The sequence below is a fragment of the Chlamydotis macqueenii genome, chromosome 7 (genome assembly GCF_036417535.1).
Source record: "Chlamydotis macqueenii isolate bChlMac1 chromosome 7, bChlMac1.mat, whole genome shotgun sequence".
In the NCBI taxonomy this organism is placed as follows: domain Eukaryota; kingdom Metazoa; phylum Chordata; class Aves; order Otidiformes; family Otididae; genus Chlamydotis; species Chlamydotis macqueenii.
Genome location: NC_141562.1, coordinates 9,968,164 through 9,992,516, shown reverse-complemented (window position 1 = coordinate 9,992,516; position 24,353 = coordinate 9,968,164). Strand labels below are relative to the sequence as shown.

Below are 24,353 nucleotides of genomic sequence, written 5' to 3'. Positions count from 1 at the left end.
TCATAGGTAGGTGAGTGGAGATAAGCACTTATTATTGGGCAGTAGGTTTATTTCGGTAAAAACGCAAACAGGCAAAAAAAAGGAGTCTCCATCACAAAAATCTTACAATCTGATAAACATAAAGGACACCAGGAAAAAGAATTGTTTTATATGGTGAACTGCTCTCAGTGGACTTGCACATTGCAGAGGGCAAGATCCACAGTGCAGCCAGAAACTCCCTAAGATCCAGCTTAGTATTTCAGCCATCTGTTTCTTTGGTATGGTCTACAGAGCAAATTTCTATATGAGTTTAGATCATATAATTTATAGTTTTTACAGGCAGTAAACCATTTTCTCATAGATTCACCTCTGACAGAAAAAATAAATAACTTATCCTTGGAATTCCTCTTTTCCAATACAATGTTTAAAAGAAATATTGATGTTGATACCAAGGTTTAGCCTAGTTTCCTTAATGTTTTGGTAAGCTTTTCCTGTGAGACTTTAAATTCTCCCTGCTTTGCCCTCTCCCTGGAGAAATTCTTCAAATAACTTGAGGCAGAAAAGTTAAAAAAAAAAAAAAAAAAAACCAAAACTGTAAAATACTGCTTCACAAACTATCTGCTTCTTGTAAATGTATAGCTCTGAAACACCACTCCAGTACCTGCTTATAGTTACCTCAGAAAGCAGAGTTTAGAAAGAAACAAGCTCTTGTCCAACACTTTTCCCATTCAAAGCGTTTCACAAGTATTAGCTAAAACCCCCTCTAGTGTGCCCACAAGATAAGTAATAAATGGTCTTTACAGACAGAGACAGGATCTACCTGACTTGCCAGGGGCCACTAGGAAAACAAGCCACAAAAATCAACATCAACTCTGAATTTTCCATTTCCATTCACCACGAGCCCATTAGTTATTTATTTAGACTTGCAAAAATGATTCATGTCTCTGTCATGGCCTAGCAGAAGTTAAGGTATGACAATTAATACTCGGAGACGATCTCTCACCTGTCTTCTGGTAACACAATTCTCACTAGGACGTCCTGGCCCATGCAGGGCCATCACATCCCCACTCAGCCCACGGAAACGGGCCAGCCTGCCCCAGGCAGACGCACACAAACCTGGGTGAGGTGTCACCTGATGGCTCAGTGCAGTTTTATGATATAATGCGGTCATTAACACAATGCAGAGGGACATGCAAATCCCATCATTTTGGAGTATTTTTTGTGTGCTTATTTTAGTCCTGAATTACGCAAAGCCTGCATCACAGCCCAGATGCCTTTGGGAGTCAGCAGTTGGATTAAGAGGCTGAACTCGCTGGCAAATTGTGCTAGTCTTTGGAGAAGCAATTATTCTGCATTGATAGACACAAATTTTAAATCATGGGGGTTGAAATTATTGCACAATCCCTATTGTGATTATGGCAGTTCCATACTGCCTCATTGAGAAATTAAAATTTATAGAGAAGACCGAAATAAAAGGTAACAAAGATGGCAAATCTTCCCTCAAAATATAAATTATTCAGTAATACTAAAAACACACGAGCAGCAGACAGTTCCCACAATTCTGTAGCATTCTGGTCTTCAGCAGTTTCTGCTGAATTCAATGACAAAAGACTAAAAAGTCTTCCAGCCAGCTTGGGTTTTGCTTTTTGTTTTGTTTTGTTTTGTTTTTGGTGTGAGATGGCTGTTGCTTTAATAAAAAAAAAAAGTAACAAAAGAACAGTCAAGTAAATGGGAAAAGCTAACAGCAAAAATAGCAGGCATTGGCACAGAACACACTAAGAACAAAAAAAAAAAAATCAATTTTTTTGGTCTTATAACAGCATGTCCTGGGAACACTAATAATAGGTGCCTCTTTTCTCCCTGAGAATGACTTTTTCCCCTTCATCGCACATGACTTGATGCAGGACTCGTCTAACTGTGGTATCTAGATGCAAAACAAGTGAGAAAAGGAAGCCTTAGTCTGCTATTTCAAAAGCAGAAATTCTGACTGGAGAAGGGATGATTAAAATGCTCTGTGTGGCAACAGTAGAGGAGTGACTGTCTCCCTGACAACAACGATAACGCTCATGTGAATAAAATCCTGTGTTTACATAAAAGTCTGGAGCTTCAGGTCCTAGAAATGTCAAAAGCAGCTGAGCCTGGCATATCATATGGTATTGTTATTGATTTCTTAATTATCAGGCATGAAACACACTGATATTCAGTTTATTCTATTTATAGCTCAGTTTTCTCTTTTTCTGCTGCCATCTCAGAGAAATAACGTTTCTAGGACTGTGGCTCTAACAGCATCGTTTTTCCAGTACGTGCTGTTAAATTCAGTCTGATACATTATTGCTTTACAATTTCTTAACTGATTCATTACATTAAGGAAGAACATTATTTGGGGGTTTTTTTAATTGCCACAAGGCATATTTATATCAATTAATTGCATTAGATGTTCCCCTCATTTCTGAAAAAGCATACTAAGTTAATGTTGTGTAACTTGGTGGAAATGATACCATTAGGCACTTTTGAAGAACTCCAACAGGAAAGGCACTTCATTTCTGCACAACTATGGGTTTAGGCTTCAAAGCCAATTGCTTTTTCTCATACTTTAAAAGCCTAAACCCATAATTCTGCAGAAATGCAGCTCCTTTCCTATCAGAGTCCTTACAGCTTAGCTCTTATCTCCCAGTAGTTTTTTATACAAATTGGGAACATAACAATGGACAAAACATTTTTTTCCCCTCTAGGTCTCCCTCTTTGCACTTGCAGAGAAGTTCCTGCACCTCCAATCCTACAGCGACTGGTGACAAATGAGAAGGAAATTATTCACATGGCATTGACTGTGGTTTTAATAGGCTACTTATCACACCATTGCTATTCACGTCTGCTAGAGTAGCGCTCAGGTGCATAATTGTTCTGAGCCCTGTACTAACACAGGGGAAGGTGCTTGCCTACACATTAATTGTCTTTCACAAATTATGGTGTATTTTCCTTCAGTTATAGGGTGGGTGGAAAAAAAAAAAAAAAAAACATCTGTAAATGCACTGCTTAATTTTCAGGTATAGTTTTGATAGCAAAAGAAAAGTAATTAGTAGTGTGGTCCCTAGCAACCTGACAATAATCGTTTGAGATGTGTGCTTTGAATACTTACTTCCAGAGTATCTATTCAAAATATACTAGTTTAATTTCTAGGGGATAACTAGAAGATAGCAAGCCACATAGTTTTCCTTCCTTTGTTATGGAAAGCCATTCCAATTAAAAAAAAAGAACTTGGAGTAATAAAATCATACTTAAAATTGAAGTAAAAGAAGTTCAGTTTTGAAATGTTTGCTAGAAACAACAGTAATATCTATTAATTGAATGAAATTAAGTTAAAACTTCGGTAAAGGACAATATCAAAAGATAACTGTAGCATATGCTTGCTTGTGTAGCTGATTTGTCCAGTTGATTTTAGCATAACTACTACTACTTTTCAACCTGTGCATAACAGGGCTTTACACTGAGGCTTTGGCAATGCTTCAGTCCAACTTGCTATAGGACTCTCTTTCCCAAAAAGCTGGAAATGGGGACCATGATGCTTTCAACATTCAGCTCTTCTACCTTTGGGCTATAAATTGCAGCATCACTTCCTAGTCCTCTGGCTTTCCCAACAAGAAAGTAGAGGGGCACATTTCACTGGGTGAAACAGTCCAGACAAAAGTCAAAGCAAATGATTCAAACTGGATTTTTTTTTTGTACAAAAGCATTTATGAAGTCATTCTAAAGGCTGAGTTAATTAATTCTAACCATCTGTTCACATATAATTCACCACAAACAGGAGAAAAAAAAAAACAAGTCCAACAGATTGTTTACTATGAATTGTTTGCGAGGTTGCGGGCATGGTTGCAGCAGTCCTTGCATGTTTGCCTGCTCCGAGCGCTTTGTGAAACACAACTGGGGCTGCAAAGTTAACAGGGATGGATGCTCTGCTGTCTAATTCAGAGCCAAGGGCTACTGTAAGTACAGCCAGTGGAAGCTTTCCCACATATTTCAAAGAGTGGCAGGGTTGTTATTCCATGTGAACCGTGTCACAATCAAAGGCTGTGCCACTGCAGACCTATTAACATGAAATAGATTGGTCCCTTGAGCATAAAAGGTCCTTCAATAAGTAATGAATGTTTTTGAAACACACAAGAACTACTGCACCTACCGTTCTTTAAAAGGAAAAAAAAAAGTCTTCAAGTCTTAAGTTTTCCTAAACAAATGATAGCCATTGAGTTTTGTCCCATTTTGCCCTTTGTTCCACAGCTTGTACACATTTAATCTAAAACATATTTTTTTGCCAAACCTAATTTGGTTTAGGTGGTGGGGTTTTGTTTTTTGGTTTTTTGTTTTTGGTTTGTTTTTTTTTTTGTGAAAGTTAGAAATTATGTTTTTGTTTCTATTTTAGATTTGTGACCATTTTATACCTGTTTTTCCTCATGACAACTTTTTATTTGAAATAAAATAGCTTTTCTATGGCGTTTCTTTCCCCAGTTCATCTAATTGAAAGAGATCTCCTTGCCCTTTCCTACATTGAACAAATAAAGTCCTTCTGGGCTTGTCCCACACAGTACTCTCCACATCTTAGTCACTAGTTCACACCTGATCCCATTTCACATCCTCTCTCATGTACATGAGCAATGAGGGCACTGTTTATTTTTCCAAGATAACTCTTAGGAGTTATTTGTGTAAGGGCATTATTAGAGGCATAGCTTTCAAAATACCTTAAATAACACTTTTCAGTGTTTCCATCTGTAGGATGGGCCTGGAGTGGGTGTGCAGGAGAGCACAAGCTGCAGGTCTCAGGATTTACTCCTAAAGCAAGTCATGGCGTGCCTGTGAGGAATGTACCCAACCTTGACAGTCAAGGCTGAGAGTGGGTGTAAAAGCATCAAACCTCAACACTACCTTCTTTAGGCTTTCTTTTCCCAGTATGTCTCTTAATTATATATTATTGTTTGTTTGGGAAGTGCAGAGGTAAAACTACAAAAAAAAACAAAAACAAAAACAAAACCACCACCAACAACAACAGAAAAAAAACACCAAAAAAACCACACCACAGGACTTGTGGAAGTCAGGAAATTATTTTCATGATAATACAGGAAAGATTTTCTTTAAGACTAATGCTGCATAGGCTATTATTGTGTTGCACATTTATCACAGCTGTACTTTGTAAAATCAAACTATTTTTGCACCTACATTTTATTATTTATACTGGGTGTTTTGTGTCTAGTCCTACGAGCAGCTGGTGAGACCTACCAGACAAACATCCCATTTATTTTGGTACATTCAGCTGGAGTTTTGCTAAGAGACCAAACATGGCATTTTAAAGATGATTTATTTTGGTAGGGAAGGATTTGCTCAGTCTATTTGTCTTGCTATTGGATGCAGGTTTTAAGCATCAGTAAAAGACCACCTTTTTTTTGGAGCAAAAGAGCAAATGTCATTTCAGAGAATTAAACATCTATCTTGGAGGCTAGGAAGACACCATAACCAAAAGTTTGGACTGGATTTACATCTTTCTACATTCCTTTGCATTTCTCACAAGCAGCATATTTAGGTACTGTCCCTCTTTCTAGGTGACAAGAAGGATAACAATTAAAGCTAGGACAGTGGAAAAATCAGCCTCTCATCACCACTAACATTCAATTTCCAAACATTATTGGTTAAGACTGCTCTTTTCAAATCAGGTTTTTGCAGAGGAACAAAGAATTGCTTTATTTTCTCTGCTCCAGTGAAGAACAGGCCTGTGTTAATTTATATGGAATAAACAAGCATACAGCCTACATTGTCCTCTGATCACGCTGTTTACAGTTGTTTGGCCCTGTCCAGTGTGTGTGGATGTGGACTGCTGTAGATGTATGGAGTGTTAGAAAGGACTATCTTTGCTAGCAGCCTGAAGTAGCTATCACTCTTTGTCCCTGTAATTTTCATTAGGTCTTATTCACGTGCCCCGGACAGTGAGAGAGTCAAAGTCATCTGCCCGCTGGTTATTATGCCGTTGCACAAAGGAGTTCTTCAGCCTAGAACAAGAGACTGAAAACAAGCCTGTTGACAAATTATTGTGACCCATCCTATTCCTATTTAGAATCACTGCAGACGTCTGATGCTGAAGTTAACACCCCCATCTGCACATACCCGGGGTGGTTTTACACCTCTACACAGAACAAAAGCTCCATGCACGGAGATCATGTATCAAGAAACTGAAGCAAGTCCTAAGCTATCTCATGTGGCTTCTTCAAGTATTGAAAATTTCTTTTAACCACATTTAAAACAGTACTACATGTTGCGAGCAATTTCTCTCCCCAGGTTAGTATCACAAAGCTGAACATTGGGCTCAAGTTTTTATGTTAACAGAAGAACAAGTGCAGAAAACTACATCAGCTAATGTAGTCTATGAGAAGATCCCACTAATAAGCATATATCCTGTGTCACGGACTTTCCCTGTGTGCCACAAAGCCCAAAACTACTGTACCAATAAATGCACAAAATTTCCTATGGTCTGGAATATAAATATGTTCACCTTCAGATGTGTACTGTGGACAACAGGAAATCAGTAGCTTCCTGGTTAAATGAAAATATTATCTACTGCAGTTATTAATATTTGTTAGAAACAAAATACATAACAGTACCAAATGGAAATGAAATCTCACCGCTGTTATTGTAGCAACTACCACAGAGTAACTGCCTGTACATTAGAAACTACATTGACGTTCAAAGCCACATTTGCTTCTGATGTATATCTTTCCTGTCTGACATGATTCAAAATGCTTTATCACATGCAAATCCCTACACCGAGGAAAGCAAAATCAAAAATGCAGTACAACATCAGTGATAACTAGTCAGGCAGCAATATGTAGGAAAGCGTTAGGAGTCATCTTGAACTGAAAAGGGGTTTGCAAAGCAATGCTGATGAATAGGAGGCAGATTTCATGGGCTGCATTAATAAGGGAGACAATTATTCCTTTCTCTTCAATGTTTTTAAAGCTTCCACTGGAATAATGAGTGTGGTTCGGGGCCTAATACTCAATTTTTTCTTTGGAGGTTGGGAAAATCTTTGTGGAAAGCTTTAAGAAGAGGTTACACAAATATTTCTCAAGGGTGAAGTAGATGAACTTGGTCTTGCCTTAGAGTTGGACTGAAGACCCTCCAGAGGTCCCTCTCGGTCTTTATGTAATACTACTTACATCTGTGAATATCAAGGTTAGTGCTCCTGGCCAAAAATAAAACAAAAATAACTGTAAGAGAGAATGTTAAAATCAAACCAGAAAGCTACTGCTGCACTAATAGGTTTTTGTGCATTGACCTAATGCTGGTATTAATGACTGCTGCATTAAGCCTTTTCCCAAAGATTTGTATTTTACAACAATTTATAAATGGCCCAAGCATACTTAAACGTTCTAAGATCAAAAAAAACCCTGTCTCCTCACTACAACCTCCATCTAATGATGCAGATAATTTTCCACAACTTGATTATGAGATGACAGGCACATCCTTCCTGAAAACAAAGGAGTTTCAGAGGAAAAGAGCAAGCATCTTGCACATCCCACTGGTGTTTTATCTCTGCACTAAGAGCCCTTCTCTTTGGAGCTAATTGCAAAGAAACAGTTTTGGCAGAAATGGATGCTCTCTCTACTCTGAGAGAGAAAGATTTCTACAGGAGTTAACATGCTAGCACAGAGCAAGTCTGCCAGCATAACCAGAAACAGGGGCTGACAGCTCTGCGTCCCAGGGAGTGCCTGGCCTCACACAAGCAGGCCTGCTGCCGGCTTTTCTGTATCCTAGGAGAGCCCGCAGCCGCCCCAGCTCGCCCTGCTCGGATCGTGCTGCAGCACCGAGCAGAAACCAGGCTGAAGGCACCTCTGCTGATCAGACACCGACACTGGAGCAGCTCCAAGTGATGAGGATGATTCATCACTTCCCTTTGGGTTTTTACAGACGCAGCTCCAGCTTTAAGCCAGGGCAATACGGGTGCAAACCAAGCCCTGATATCGTCTAAATGCAGCCTCCCTGCAAGCACCTCAGCCTGATTCTATTCACAGGTGTAGGACACACAGAGTCCAATTCCCTCCTGCAGATCTATCATCCAGCTCCTCATAAACAAGCTCCCCTTCAAAGTGGCATTAAGTCAGCCCACACACAGTCAGACCTGGAGTTACAGCCCACGAGTGCTGGCGAGTAATTTATTTTCCACGTTTACCTACATGCAGGTTTCTGGCTATCAGGTACCAAACCCAAAGCAGCATAAGGACTATGCAGTTATTCAAACCTGTTAATAGGAAATTATCTCACTGAGTAGTTTACTAATTATCTACACAGGGAGGGAGCAGTCTAAGAAATTTTACAGCCTAAGTACCTTGCCTTTGGGAACTCTCTAACTACATTTACCTGTCAGCTTTTCCCTAACGCAACATTCAACTTCAAACAGAAAATCAAACACACAGAATGGAAAAATTCACATCTGGATTGAGGCTGCAGTTTACTCCTGGAAAGCAAGTGTGCCTTCCTGGGACACAGCTTCTTGGCTTTTCCTCCTGCTGCAGGAAAGACTTGTAGCTGGCAAGAGGCAGAAGGACAACCAATTCCATCTCAGTAAGAAAGTGGTATCAGCCATAGGACAGAAGAATGAATCCCAAAAGACAATGTAAGTCAGGACCTGTGAACACTCAGCCTAAACAAAATACACAGTGTGCCCAGCAACTAGGCAGTAGAGGCTGGGCTGGTTTGGAGGAAAAGCAGCTCAGTTTTGCCTTTATGGTAGCACCAACAGTGTTCCCACTTCTCAGCAATACAGTTACAGAGAGCTCAGCCTCCCTCAACCATGCAGCATCCATGGCTACAGCGTCCACAGAGGTGCTCCTCAGAAGAGACGAGGTATCCCAAAGGTCCCTTAGACCAGAAGCCAAAAAAAAAAAAGCCTTCTGGATAATCTCTGAGACCCTTCCTGCCCCCAGCATCCTCCAGACAAACCACAGAAATTTACTTACTCAAACTGGCTGCCCCACTTCACTGGACTATGGGCAGGCTGCTCATTTCATGGGGTATCTTGCACAGAGGTCTAAGATCTCCAGCTACGAAATAATTCATATTAAAGTTGTACAGGAATAAAACAGTTGAGTGGGATGGTTGCTATCCCAGATTTATCAGAGGAGAAGTTTGAACTAAAATAAAAAGAAATGTCTGGGTAAAGCAAAAGACGTAACTGGTTCCTAGGAGATCAGAGCATACAGTATGCAGTGACTAGGCAGGAAGGGTTCCACTGATTCTGTTGCATTTACTGCTCAGCTTCTGAAATCCTAAAATGGCTTCAGTGGAGCCTTCCTCCAACTGATGGCCATCCTGCCTACACCACAAAGCAGAGTTCACCTTTTTCACCTGCACTCAACACCCTTTTGCCAGGGAAAAGCCTGTTTCCTCTACTTCCCTTGCAAAGAGCTGCAGCAGTGCTGGGTGGGATCTGTCTCACCACAACACCCTGAGGTGGTCCCCCTTCATCTGAAACAAAAATGCAGACAACATGAGATGCGGTAGATGAAGCCTGCAGGTCAGAAAGGCTTGGGGAGATGAGGAGTCCTACAGCACAGTTTTGTACCTAGAAAAGTTTCCATCCTACAATTGCTGTGAGTTTTCTTTCCAGTATCCCTAAGGGGATGGCTGTCCAGGGACAGCTCAGCTTCAGATGTCAAAGGGGGAGATTTATAACCCCCCAGTCCCTTCTCCAGAGAAATCAAGGATGTTTCTTAGATATACAGAATACAGATAGCATTGCCAGCTACCGGTTTGAACAACTCTCCACCCCAAAAATCAAATTAAACTTTCATTATCTACCAGGAAAGATGAAATCCAGCAAGGCTTTTCAAATGTTATGCCAAAGTAGATAACAGGTTTTTGTTAAAATGCAGCATGCATTACGACAGCCCTCTTAATGCCACTGGGCAGAAGTGGCCTGAGATATTCTAGATACTTCTTCTGAAGCTCAGCATGAGAGATTTCTGTTTACAAAGAACACAAAATTGAGGGTTTTCTATATAAAAGCAGTGAAGATCACAAATTCCAATTCTTCATACCATTTTTCTGGACCTGCAGCTGCTTTGACACTGTTGCCAGAAGGCGTAATTCACAATCATCCCAGACGTAAAAAAAAATGAGCCCATACCTCACAAATCAATACCACTACCTTAATGCTCTCTGCACCTTTCTAGGTGTTTCACAGAGATCGTTAGGTGAAACAGCAAAAAAGGGAAAATGTACAGTTAATACGTCCCCCATGAAGCATGGCCCAGGCTGCAGCTTTGAGGAGTTGTTATGTCGATTGTTCGCAGCAATCGAGCTCAGCAGAGGCTTTCGTGTTCAGCACACTGCATCATCTCCAGGGAGCTTCTTTTACAACACTTATAAATGAGAAAACAAGATAACTTTAGACCACACAGCTGCGGGGTGCAGCAGGAAAGCGATAAAATAACACTGAATTAATCCATTCATTCAAAGGCCACTGAATTGTAATGCATGGATTTAATGAGGTTGGACTCTAAATAACTAACAAGTGGAAAAAAAAAAAGTATAAAATATTATTACCCCTTCAGACCCCACAGCCAGCCCCCTCTGCTAATCACCCAGGAACAGTTGCAGGCAAGGCTTCCCATATTATGTAGGTCAGTGCCTCCTCTAAAATTTATCTGTTTTAGTGAAAATAGAGGGCAAACACCAGAGGCGTGCTTCTTGACCCCAGCTCTTCAGAGCTACCTAGTTTGAGATAGTTTTGTTTTTTCCTCACATTCTACATTTTGCCCCTCACAAGGCTGGAGTGCAGCTGCACCACGCGGGTCAGGCTAATGCTCATTCTCAAAGCTGCGCGTGGGCTCTTACAGCCATGCTGCAATGCTTTATGGCTGTCGGCATGAACTGGGAAATCACGGTTTAGACATATGCACTGCTAATATTTTTTTCTCTTTATGTTATAACTGGAATCAGGCGAAAAAAAGAATAGTACACCATGTTTTACTGATGTACAGTAAAGTTTTCAGTTACTGAGAGAATTTTTAGGTCGTAACATCCCATTACTGCTATGAATTCCTGGGTGAAGGTTGTCATGAATGTTGCCCCCGTCCAGCCAGGAGCAGCCACTGCAGACCTGCAGAGCCAGAGCCACCTCAGATCCATCCACTCCTCCCCACCCGCAGGCGTGCTCCTCCTCACCTGCCTGGGGAAAAAAAAAAAAAAAAAAAAAAAAAAAAAAAAAAAAAAAAAAAAATCTGTTCCCACAAAATTCCTGTGTGCCCTTCCTGCCTGACAAAGTGGAGGACCATCACAGGTGACAAATAAGTGACATGGCATTTAGAGCATGACACACACATATTTTTGGCTGGTCAACCTGAGATAACAATGTAAACAAGACAGAAGCGGGGGAAGAAACTTGATTTTTTTTTTCTTTCCCCCACAAAATACTTACTAATATCATGCTTCAAATCACAGATGCGTATCACAGGAATGCTAAGGCTACTGCATCAGGATGGATGCGCAGCAGTTGCACAGAGTGGAGACAGGGGCTCTCCCTCATGTCGCTGCATTGCTGAGTCAGAACCCACAATTCACAACGATGCACTTGTGCAGTGCTGGCACTGGTTACCCTTGAGCAACAAAGCTCCTGCAGCATTTTCTGCAGGAGCAGCTATAGCAGCATACAGTGTTCTGGAGAGATTTCTGAATAACTGAAATTCCTCTAGCTTTCCAAATAGATCATTTAGTCTTCATTTTTGTCTTGTACAGGCTTACAAAGGTACCTGATTTCAGCTTGAGCACAGTGACTTTCACACAAACTGAAGTTCCTATAATCTACTGACATGAAAAGTTTATGTAAAACAGATTATTCCATGCATACAGTGAGTTTTTTTAGATAAGAATTGGTATTAATCTATATATTGTGATGCGATAATTTCCTTTACTGGCAGTATGATTCTCTCCATGCCAGGAGGAACGTGCAGTGAGAAAAGGGTGCACCAGAGGGGGCTCAGTTCCACCTTGCTGACCCCCAGCACAACTTAGGGAATGGCAGTGGTCCTGAGTTTTGGAAAACTCCCCAAGCTGGGCATTGCTTATAAAACCTCCAGTGCCATGTTAACTTACACCCATATACTCAGTACAGCACTCTGCTCCACACCACCCCTGTGAAAAGGCTCGCGGGGAGAGAAAGACCCCCTCCCCCCCAAGGGCAGCCCTCCAGCTGCTTCATGATTCAGCCTCGCCAGAGGAGCCTTCTGGGCTTCGTGCTCGAGCTTTTGGAAATTTCTAATGCCACTAAAGTCTCCCACTACAGCCTCTGCCATGGGTCAGGTGCTCAGAGAGCTTTCATGTGAAGGACCTATTCCTTAGGTGAGGCTGGATTTCAAACACCAGTAATATCCCACAACAGAAAGCATCTGACACACACCCAGAACAACTTGCTCCAAACTTTGTAACTGCCTGAAGCAAAATGCTGCCTGTTTGGGAAGCACAGACCATCTCATACAATCAAACCTCAGGTTGTTCATCCCAGATGCATATCTTTCTACTAGTTTGTCACTTGTATAGTCTACTGCCCTAAGAAGGATTACTTATAATCCCTGGGAACGTTTTGTGAACTCTTAGGGAGCATGTAAGGACATAGAGTATCCCAAAGGCTGGGGAAAACAGAGGTGTGGACAGGCTATGAATGACCTGAATTATCTGAGATACTATAGCCCCAAGTGACAACATAAATTCCTAAAAACATGTTGAAGGAATACAGTCAAAATAACCAGATCAATAGAAACTACATACAATATTTCCTCCATCAACTGAACAAAGCTGAATAAGTTTGCAAAGCCTAGAGCTGAAGTCAACTCAGAACTGAGTTTGGAAAAATCAGAAATTCCTCCTTTTCATAAATTTAATGCTAGTTCAACTGGCTGGGGTATTTCTGTGGTATGGTTTGCGCGTACCAGGCTTTCAGTCCATGCACCCAAGACATCTTTACCATCTCAGCTGCACCTTAGCACAGCACGTTGCTCAAGCGCTGTGCTGGCAGCAGAAACAACCTGTACCATAACGCAACTCCCTCTGGTTTCCGAATATAGTTCAACTCTCCTGGAGACGCAAGGCATTTTTTGGATCTTTCTTACAGTGGTTAACATCACTTCAGTGTAGACTGCTTTAAAATATATACACATATATATATACACACACACACGGACGTAAACACTCAGTGTGGGTGTGTCCCTGACTCCATTAAAAAGATGTGCCCACTGGGCTGTAAAGAGCAAAATTAATTCTGCATGAAAAGATTCTTATTTGTGCATTTTTGGCAACAAATCCTCTCAGATAGATGCAGATGCAAAAGGTGTTATTAGCACTGTGTTATTCCAAAGTCATCACATCTATATCCCAAACAACCCTTCTCTTTACTCCCCCCCGTAGCCTTCTACTGTCCCAGGAGGTGCAGCTTCTGCCATCAGAGCAGCTTTCTGAGTTCCAAAAGCCAACCTCACAAACCTGCAGTTTATCCAGATGAAAGAAAACAGAAAACTGCTTTAAAATCCATTGCACAACATGTCCGTGGCACAGAGAGCACGGACCCAAGCACAATGCGGGGAAACCAAACAGAGTATGCTGAATACAGCTACCTTAGGAGCTGCTCCCACGCCCGGCAGGAACCCGGAGCACACAGACTGTGGCCAACCCAGTAAATTCAGCTCTGTCCAGGAATGTTGCTGGGTGCCGTACTTCTGCCATCAATACCTCTAAAAATATCAGGGGCTTTGTTTTTTTTTTTTGTTTGTTTGTTTTTAAGTAAAACCCAAACAATTAAAGAGTTTAGGTTCTCCCTGGCTGGGATTTACCATGATCTGTGTTCACATGCTACTGGGTGCAGTTTGGCAAGACCTGTGTAACATAGAAAAGGGGGAATCTGTGTTTAACTCAACTAACACTCACTTCCAGTGTGTGGTTATTAACAACAAGCAATATTGCTGCTGGGGGGAGTGTGTGTTTGTTTTTAAATGGAGCATGGTTTATACTTCCTAGCAGCAGGCAGGATTTCTGCTAAGCACTGTATCTGCACCCAAATGAGAATAATTTACTCAAGAGCACACACAGGTTTATCTCAAATCTACATCTCTTTGGTGTTGTGTTCAGAAGGTGCATATTTATCCCAGTACTTCTGCTTAAATCTCTCTGATTAAACGAGCCATTTCCAAGAAAGGCTAAAGTTTCACTTGTCTGCAGACTGATCAAAACAACAGAAATACCAGTCTTACTGGTAAGGAAAGACAGAGACGAGAGATGGAGAGAGCAGTTGAACACACTTCATTAACAGAAAACAAAGACGGCCTTGTTTTGTACAGTATTGTACAGTGGTTAGTGCTATCTTCATCTTGAACCATTCAATCTCTTCTCTTTGCAGTGCTTTCTCCTCTTTAGCATCTCCTCACATCTATTTCCTTCCACAGACAGAAAAGCCCAGACTGAGACACAAGCAACTCCTAGCCTCCAGGTACTGCAACCGGCCCTTGTACGCTGCCTGACAGGGCAGCCATGGCTCCTTTCTCCTGAAGGGCTTTGGTTTTGGTTTTAGAATGTCTCATATGCTAATGATAAAGGAGTAACCATAGGCTTGTCAGCATACAGTCATGTAATCTATTACTGAATGGTCACGTCACTCAGGGGAACACTCTTGTCCCCAGTGAGGACAAGATTTCAGGAGTCTCTCAGATTCTCCATTTCTTGAGCCCCTTTGGACTCGTGGCTCCGCGCAGCAGAGGAACTGGCAGAGATTTCACTCTCGTGACACTTGGAGGAGATTATCAAACTGCTCCCTGGCAACAGCAGAGCAGCACATCCAGCACCTTGCAGCTCTGCGAAGAGGAACCGGCCTCACTGTCCCTTATCAGCAGGGCAGAGAAGCTGCTTTTTATAGCAAGACTGTTTCTTCCTTTGTAGTTCTGCCCAAGCTGCTGCCAACAGACATTGGCAGGGATTTCAATAGCTGTTTTGAATCAGTGCCTGGCGAAGGCACAGGCAGGTGAGCCTGAACATCCTCTGTGGAGCGGCACTGAGGTTTCGGTATATTCTTGGTCCAGCCTAGCCCACAGCCAGAGCTGCACTTTCCTGTATATGAGATAAAGGAGCCTGAAGAACATGTAAGCAGTACATGTATTCCCCGTTCATTTCTGTCCCCACAGGGACCTCCTTGTGCCACTTCTGCTGTTGCACCATCATGTCCAGAGTTACCCATGTTTGCTTCTGCTCTGCATGACGCTGTCCTGCAGCTGTGCAACATTCACTGGAAAACAAGACTGAAACACAAACCAACAGCTTGTGTTTTCCTTTCAGACTGGGACTCCATTTTCTTCAGACCCTGAGGAGAGGGGCTGCTTTGCAGCAGATTGCTCTACATTGGAGGAGCAAAGCTCAGGTTAATAACATCATCGTTGCTGTTGAGAAATGTTGCTGGCAGTTAGAAAAACTGAGAAATTTCACACTCTGAACATGGAGTTTTCTCCTGAGCCAGTCCCTGTGGTTTGCTGCCCTCTCATAAAAGGAAACATACCTTGAAATTTTGCTGGCTGTAGGAGGCGGGGAGTGGGGAGCTGGCAGCATCTCAGTCCCAGCTCCTTCCTGTCCCAGAGGGAAATGCCTCAGTTGTTTCCTCTCCCCACTGACCCTTACGATGGAGAGATGGGTGCAGGTGGGAAGAAGGTGAAAAATCCTTTTATACCATTTCATGTGTCGGCAGTGGGGTTTGTTGTGCTTTGACCATGCAAGTGCCAGATCCAGGACTGCAGGGCAGCCTCAGCACCCATTTCCCATGATGAGGTGAAGGCAGACAGCGCAGCTCAACTTTCCCATGCTGCCACTCCATCAGACGTAGTTCTTCATGGTCACAGGCGATGGTTTCAGTTGAAACAGTGATTGAGACATATCCAGAGTCAGGGCAAGACTTGTGGCAGCAACAATAGCATTACTTGGAGACAAAAGAGTGCTCAAGTCCTTCCTGGCAGCAGCTGCTGGGCCTGCACATGAGCTGCGAGCAGAGGCTCCCTGCCTGAGCACAGAACAGGAAAATAACAAAGACAGAAGATTGGAAAAAAAGCAGCAGTAGACTACAAAACCAAACGGGTGAGTGTCTGCATCTGTGGGAATTTTTTATTCCCTACAGTATTTAGGGAATGCCTTCCCTAAAGCAGCACATCAAGAGGGTGGATCAGAGCCACATGGAGCCAGACCCCAGGCAAGAGGCAGCCCACTCAGCCCAGGCATGCAGCTCTGCATCCATCAGCAGGACAGGTCCGTGCTGTGTTGCTGGAGAGCCCGAGGCTCCTTCAGAAAAGGACGCTCGGCTGTGCAGGCAGATGCGCACAGCCCGGCTGGCTGCTGTGTGACACTGCCTTTTTAAAAAGATGCAAGACCAACTCTTTGGGAGCACTGGCATTGCCTAAAATATCGTAAGACTTCTGATCCTCTAAAAATCCCATTTTCCTTCCCTACCTGTCCCATTTCTTTTTTTTTTATGCAAGATATACAGTCTGAAAACCTCCGTTTCTCAAGCCATGGGCACATTCATCTACAAGAGCAATCACTATTAGCTACTGTGCACCCCTCAGTGCTTAATAAGCCAGGTAAATACAAGACAGGATGCGGAGTGCCACAGCTTCCTTAGCCAGTCAGCTAACTTTGACATACCTTTTTTTTCCCCCCGAACTGAAGGCCAGGATTAATTACTCACTTCCTGGGACCTCCTCAGCCAGCCACCTCCTCACCCTGTTCCTCCAGCACATGTTGAGAGCCAACCTGATATATCAGTTATGGTGGTTCAGATCTCCCAAATTCTCGGAAGCCAAAGCAAAATATTTTCCTTCATGTTGTCTTTTGTATTTGGAATAAGTGGCTTTTGTGGTTATTAAACGCTCCCATGATGTGCTGACATTTAACCATCCCTACAAGCTGTTTAGGTTTACATTGCAGACTGTATGCTTTTTGGTATGACATTATCCCTCTATTCTTTTAATCAATTGTGTGGTTTCTGTAGTTTACTGGGCAGTAAATCATACAGGCTCTTTACAATTGGTTTTACAAAATGGGCTTTAAGAATAGCACAGGGAGAAGACCACATTATAAAAAAAAAAATTAAAAAAAAAACCCCCATAGATAGGCAGTTCAGTTACTACCTGCAATTTGGAGTTGAACTCCTACCATCTATTTTATTCTATTTCTGTTTAGCTTTCACACTTTGCCAGGGTCTCACATGCTTGGAGGCTGCATCCCGCATGGATGCCTGGCAAGCACCCCCCAGCCCCTCCTCCCTCCTGCCGCCCATCACACGTGCCAGCACACCATTTCTCCGCCTTTCTGTTTCCCAAAGTATGTGTGGCAGGCACTTCTCCTGTAGCTGGAGGCTGTGCAGTTAACCTGAGCCTAGGCTTAGCCAGACAGGACAAACGTGGCTGCAGCGCTGTGGAAACCTGGATGCAGTCTAGGAAATGCTGGTCCCAGCCCGGCACACCTGGAACAATTTCAGCTCTTTCCAAGCACAGCTCAGTAAAGTCACCCAGAGATGCAGTGCAAATTAATTGAACAGCGCAGGTACTTTGATGATGCTGTAGCGCTTGGTAGAGATTATTAATATGATCCTGTGTGCAGAGAAAATACTGAAGCTTTGTATTCCTACTGCAAGAATCAAGTGGAGCAAGTTATCTGTTTGCAAACCACCACTGAATCTCCAAGAAACTTTGAATTTAACAGCAGGGTTAGGACACAGTACAGCACGCTAAGCTGCCTGTACAAGCTGCCCTGCACCAACACCCCACAACCTGGGATGTGCAGTGGGAGCAGCAGGTATGAAGAGGGTAAGTATTTTGATGACAAAAGCAAAGAAATCACAGGACACAGAAAAATCTGCCAGAAAACCCCAGGAGCAGCCAATCTGCAAGAGTTTAGATTACCTGTGATGCTCAGCATGTGGGCTGGGAAAGAAATCGGAAGTACAGAGTTCCTGTGGGATATTTGGAGCGGGAAGACCACATTCCCTCCCAAGAGGACTAACTCACACCCTTTGGCCCTTGGCAGGTGGGGAGTCATGAGGAGGTGGCAGATTTTGAGAGACATGAGAATCTGACTGCTTCTCTGGGCTGTGCCACACAATACCACTGTCATCGGCCAGATTATAGAGTGTCCCTGTTCAGCCTGCAGCTGTGTGTATTACTGATGTAATTGAAACAAAGCCAGAAAGAACTTTAAAAAAAAAAAAAAAGATAAAAAGAGAGCAAGAGAGAGAAAACAACACGTTTTAGTTTTGGCCGATGACACTTGGGACATTTTATATCGGAACAAGTGGGCATTTGTCTGGGGTAGGTCTGCAAAGACACACCAGAGGAGAGGCATTTATTATTTATCCAAGCTCTGGGCCTAGAGAAAGCAAAAGGCTTATATAAACCCCTAGTTGGGCTTTCTAGATCCTCACTTAGACATTTGCTGTACCAGCTTTGCATGGAGACAGTCCACTCAATTAGGGAGAGAGAGATAAAAAAAAATTCCTTCATTGGAGAGCAGGTACCATTAAGCGCATGACTTTGAGCTGCTCTTGTGTAGCTGTACTGTAATTTTTCCCAATGCAAGGAGGGGAAGAGCCCTAACTACCCGCTTTGAAAAGGAAACCGCAGGTGTTACCTCTGCTAGCACTCAGCTGTCCAAGACCAAGCAGCTCAGGTCTCTGCTCTTAGTGGGCGGGGAAAAGGGATGCCATTTTCCTCCCCTCTCACTAAGAGGGAATAATCACAAATCCTGCATCCAAAATCAATAGTGAAATTAAGTCATCTCAACCTGACTGTTCATACTTGGGTCCCTTGTTCTTTTGGGGCACAATCATTCTGTAGGACTGTTTGGTATTAGATCCATAATGCCGTGTAGAGATGCATCCCGGGCAATTCGCATGGCCTAAATGTTGACCTTTCGTTGGTAGTTACCCTGACAAGGCAGAGGTTGACAAGATGAAGATGCATGTTGTGTGCCCTATGCATACTAAGGCTTTGAGAGTAGCGGAGTCGCAGAGCTTAGGAACGGTCACGTGCAGCATCACAATATTTTGGTGCTTAGCTTTGTAAATGTTAACTCATAGGAATTCAACCACATCTCAATAATTAAGAGGCTTTTGCTAATAAGTTGGCTATGAGAGAATAGGCAGCCAGTTGAAGCTCATATTGTGTATCAAAGGTCAAAGAAGCAAATCATTTTTAATTGAATATGCAAATTGTACAGACTGTCTAGACATCAAGAAGTTTGAAAGCAGAGATATGAATTTGGTAAGCCATTCCAGAAATCAAATGAGATACATCTATACTTTAATTAATTAATTGTAATTATAGGGGTGTCAAAAACAACAGGGGAGCCATTCCCAACTGTATTGGGAATTGCAGCCTAACCAACGGGGAGTTGGCAAGAAGCTATAAATTACACTTGCAGACTGAAGATATCTTGAGCTTTGAAGGTACATTGCTGGTTAGTACAAACCTAGCCATTTTCAGTTTTCAGACAGCCTCAGGTACTGCAATTCTGCAGTCCAGCTATTTATTTTGTGATTTTACAATCCTTGTGGTTTCCTCCATTATCTCTCACCACACATGTGTAAAAACCCACAAAACCAAAATCTGACAGACAGTGCAGGGGAACAGTAAAACTGACTATACACAAACTAAACAAATAGAAAAGCAGGTGGTATATTTTCTTTATTTGTTTCATCTACCTTGGGTGTTGCTTGGAACAGCATTAGGTAGGCATTTGCTAACAACCGTGTGCGTTTGCAGCAGATGGTCCTCCATTAAAAATGAGATCTCAGACGGAGAGCTCTGGGAAGCCCTTGAGGGACTGAAGAAACTGTCAGTCACGTATTTATGCCTCTCTCCAGAATTCAGTCTATAAAGCCAGCCTGTGTGAGCCGTATACCCAAACGAGAAGGATAAGGAATTCTGTCCTATCTCTATTCTGCTGAAGTACTGATCTTTTACATGGAGTATGTGATCTGCAGCTTTTTTCTTTAACCAACAGTTGCAAAAGGATGGTGAGAAACAGCAGCAAACCTCAGTGGTAGCTCCTGCACTGGCCAAAGAGTGGCTATAAATAAATCAAGATAATAGAAAAATAGGTTCTTGACAAAGATCATGAAGCACAAGCTAAGACTGTAACAATGACATTTCTCCTACATTCCAGTGCCCAGGGAAAGTTGGACTGAGATTATGTCTCGCCTCCTAGATTTCTCTATGCTGGCTCATGGATGAATTTTTAAAACCTAATTTTGATGCAGTATCTTTGAGCCTCTGCTCCATCAGACATAGTAAGGAGCTGACAAACATCATCTAAATCTGCACAAAAAGGCTTTTTTTGGCTTAGGGTACAGAGTAACTCTAGCTTGTCTGGAAAAATGAGTGCAGAAAGCACCTTATGCACATTGCCAAATGTGAAAGCTGGTTTGAAGGCAATAAAGTTTTGCCATGCCGTCACTGTGGTGTGACTGGAAACTCAGCCTAGCTTGCTGGGATACCTGAGCAACCCTCAGTTTTGCAGCCTTTGAGATCCAGCCCTGCACTGTAGCCCCATCCCGCGCTGCTGTCTCCAGCACCACTACCAGCATGACCACTCACACCACAGTCACCCCCTCCAGCACAACAGAAGGATTCAGCGAAAGCATTGCTTGCAGCCTGCCATGCCATACTATGGCATATCAGGAGATGAAGACTCAATGCACTCTGGAAGATTTTTTTCAATAAAAAAACCAGGGCAGATGCCCTGGAGAAGGTTCACCTCTTCCTCCTGTCACTAAAGTGGCCTGGGAATATGCATTTATCCCATATGAAGTCGACTCACAGGTTGGGGTGGGGAGGAAGAGGCTCTGTTCCTCTATGCATGCACACACACTCTGTTTCCTCATATTTAAGATGGAAATAATCCTACTTATGTCCTGGGTGAATCATGTTAAGATCTGTGGGTGAAAATGCAAGAAGCCGATGACTTCATGAAATCGAAAGATTACCTCTGTTCCACGGCACAGAAAAGAGGTGTTGCTACCCAAGCACTGTGGCTCCCCTGAGCACACGCTGCATTGCTGCTCCTGTACCAGGACTTGCGCAAATTGTGAGGAGCCTTGGCTTAAAGTTTCCCTTATGTAAGCATTTCTAGAAATCAAAAGGGGAAAATTTTCACAAATCATCCATCCCCAAGCACACTGTGGTATGTGACAAAGACTTCTCCTAGCCAAAGGCACAGAATGCAAGAACCCCATACATTTTTCCTCAGTTCATCAAGTGTAGAGTCCTAGTGGCAAATCTGGTTAAACATAAGATGTCTTTCTGAACAGCTAACTGAAATCACCCAAAGGATTGTAACTCTTGCTCGCAGGCATCTTCTTTCCTTAACACCTCCGACTTCTAGACTCCAACCCAAATACATTATTTCTCTAATATTGCATACGCAGAAAAAGCACACAACTCTGCAAAAATATTTGGCTCTCTCGTTGCTTGGTGGTGATATTTGAAAGGATATAAACACTCATCCATATTTTTGGCTAAGCTATGTACAGTAGCTCTAAATGCCAAAAAGATGCAGGTGTGCTTATGTAAACACATTCCTGTGGCTTCTTTCATGAGCTGACATTGGTTTTGGTCCCATGCAGACTCTGCACCCCACGGAGACTGGCAGGGAGACGTGGGAACAGAGAACTAGAGGGACTCGGTCATGGTAGCGTGAAGGTAACTTCTCATGGCACGGCTCATTTCCCTGCCTGCACAGGTAGAGGTGTGCGTTTTTATAGCTGCTGTCACACTGCGATGGTTGCACCGCTTTAAATATCCTTCCCAAAACAGTACAGCAATACCTTTAGAGAAATAAAGCTGCTCTCCAAAGTTATATTATCCGTAGAAAATCCAAAAAACTTTACACACCTTAGCAGAAGGCACATCTGCTCTGTAAGTAGCACTGCATTGAGAAAGTGGTTATTGAATTACTGTAACATTGAGTCAAACGCACTACATCAGGCTGTGATCCCATCGTTCACACCCTGCAGCAAGGAAAATAATCTCTGTGACCTGCACTCTGCTTTTTTTTTTTTTTTTTTTGTTTTGTTAACTGCATCATTACCAAGTCACCAATCACCTTGTGGACCCACAGCTTTGGGTAATCCAAAACAGACTATAACCAGTCTTACTGCTCTCTTACAAGAAAAAAAAAAAAAAAAAAAAAAAAAAAAGAGTTCTCTATGTCCCAAAATGTTTGCTTTAAATAAAAATGATCTAATGGTTGAGAACTAATACTCACCATGTTTGCAGCAAAGATTTTTAATCCCCAAATTTGAAATATTCTTGTGCCTACTGAATCTTCTCAAGCTTGCTGTACGAATCACCCTGCCCCATAACCACTGGTCTCCTACCTGCAGGCCTGTCAGACCCCGTGTCATCATACATCTGTCACTTCTGCCACTCTGTGCAGAAATACTTTCATCGTGAAAAAGTCAATGGCCTACAAGCAGCAAAATACCAAAAGCAAGAGAAGGCCCTGAGCAAAGGTTGCTTTGTGTTTCTGCCTTAAATCTGATGTGAGCTCTCGGATGCCCAGATGGTTTTCCTGGCTTCAGCATTTCTGTTCAGAGATTTGCTGTAATATTTATGTCCTCTCCCTGTTTCCAATGTGAAGCTGCATGGTGTGTGCAGGGGCTGGCAGTGGGGCAGGAACCAGGGAGCAATCCCTCTGCTGCCCTCCACCACAGAAATCTTTCAAAGGAGGGGACATTGGTAAAGGTCAATTTTGCAGAGTACCTCCCAAAAGCACGTCATGTCCTAGAACGGCTCGGCAGAGCCTGGCTCCTTGCAGAGGAGCTGTGGCGTCGTTGCGAAAGAGAGGGACGAACTCTGAGTCATCACCACGTACCTCTTGCAGAAAACAGGCTTGATACGCTTCATTACTGTCAAGAGCTCCAGCCCGGCTGCCAGGATCCATTTTGCAACCCAAAAATGTAAATACAATTTCCCCATCTAGTGGTCCAGCAGTGTAAAAATGCCACTTTTTCTCCCGCAGCTGATAGGGGGGACGCATCTGGCAGGGATATCTCCCAGCCGAGTGCTCATCCGTCCACAGCTCTGCCCATCCCAACGACAGGCAACAAGCAGGGGAAAAAACAGAGGTGAACCTTTGAGCAAGCCTGCAGCCTGCCTTAAGGAGATTTCAAAAAGCAGACAAAGTAAATAAGCAAATTTGCTTTGCATACTCAAAAGAAAACAGTGCATAAAGAAGTGCATTCCTTAGGCTGACGTGGGTCTAAGCCCAGTGCATTTTGAAACAATTAAGAAACCGGTCTTCTGAAATATCAGAACTACCTTGGAAACTCTGACAAGCCATTAGCTGTGACAGCAACAAAACAGCTTCCTAGAGCTCAAATCCTCATTCAGTGAAGACAGACCTGACAGCCAGTGTTATTGGAGCAACACACAGAAATAAACTAAATCCCTTTGGTGAGGCAATTTTCAGCTGCAGTGAATTACATGTTTCCATGGGCCATTCATTGCCATGATGCTCCTCACTGTGATGGGATTAAAACAATGCAGGGTGATGGGGCAGCAGTGCCTGGCCTCTCTCCTCCTTCACTGCCAGCTGAACTTCTACGAGGTTTTCAAGGAGCAAAGGATAGGGCAAGAGCAAAAGCAAGACCTCATCCAAGGAGGCATGTGGGGGAGCAGTGCCCAGTCATCTCCCTTGCTCCCTGCCCACCATGAAGATACCACCCTTGTAGCCCCCCTCGATGTGCTTCCCAACACATTCTCTTGGTAGCAATGAAGGTGAAAAGCTGACTTCTGGCACTACTAGAGAAGCAGAAATACTCCCCTCGTGGCACAGCCCCAGGCAGTGAGACCCCAGCCCTGCTTGCCTCCAGCCACTCTCCTTTTCCTGATGCCTGGTCCTCACAGCACTAAAACTAAATCCCACACCCGAGACGTGCCATCCCTTTGCAGTCTAACCCCAGATCACACTCCATTCCCTTTGTTTCTCAGTCTAAGTAATTACCCAAACATGATTTGAAATGGATACTCTGTGACATTCATGATTAAAGGTACTTAAGGCCAAGAGAACTTAATATCCCAAGTAATGCAACCAAACCCCCTTGATAAAAAACTGAACTGAGTAGCCCAAACTGATCCATTGGTACGCAGGATTTCTGTCTTGTTCAGTTTTCTTTTGAAAAGAGCAGTCAGGGAGGCATTTTTGCTTGACCCATTAGAATACAGAAACTTCTTCCTCTCTGTCATTTTACATCAGCAGCCGAGAAATGGTTTCTTATTTCCCATTTTGTTTTATGGATTTTCCACAGAGAGCATCCA

At 43.0% G+C, this 24,353-nt stretch overlaps 1 protein-coding gene across 1 annotated transcript in view; it reads right to left on the bottom strand.

Moving 5' to 3' along the window:
• Positions 1 to 8,987, bottom strand: part of PHYHIPL (phytanoyl-CoA 2-hydroxylase interacting protein like) — a 101,176-nt gene extending 92,189 nt beyond the window's left edge. The window contains exon 1 of the mRNA XM_086752839.1: positions 8,973 to 8,987. The gene's annotated coding sequence lies outside the window, so the exon portion shown is untranslated. The remainder of the gene's footprint in view (positions 1 to 8,972) is intronic.
• Positions 8,988 to 24,353: the final 15,366 nt, after the last annotated feature.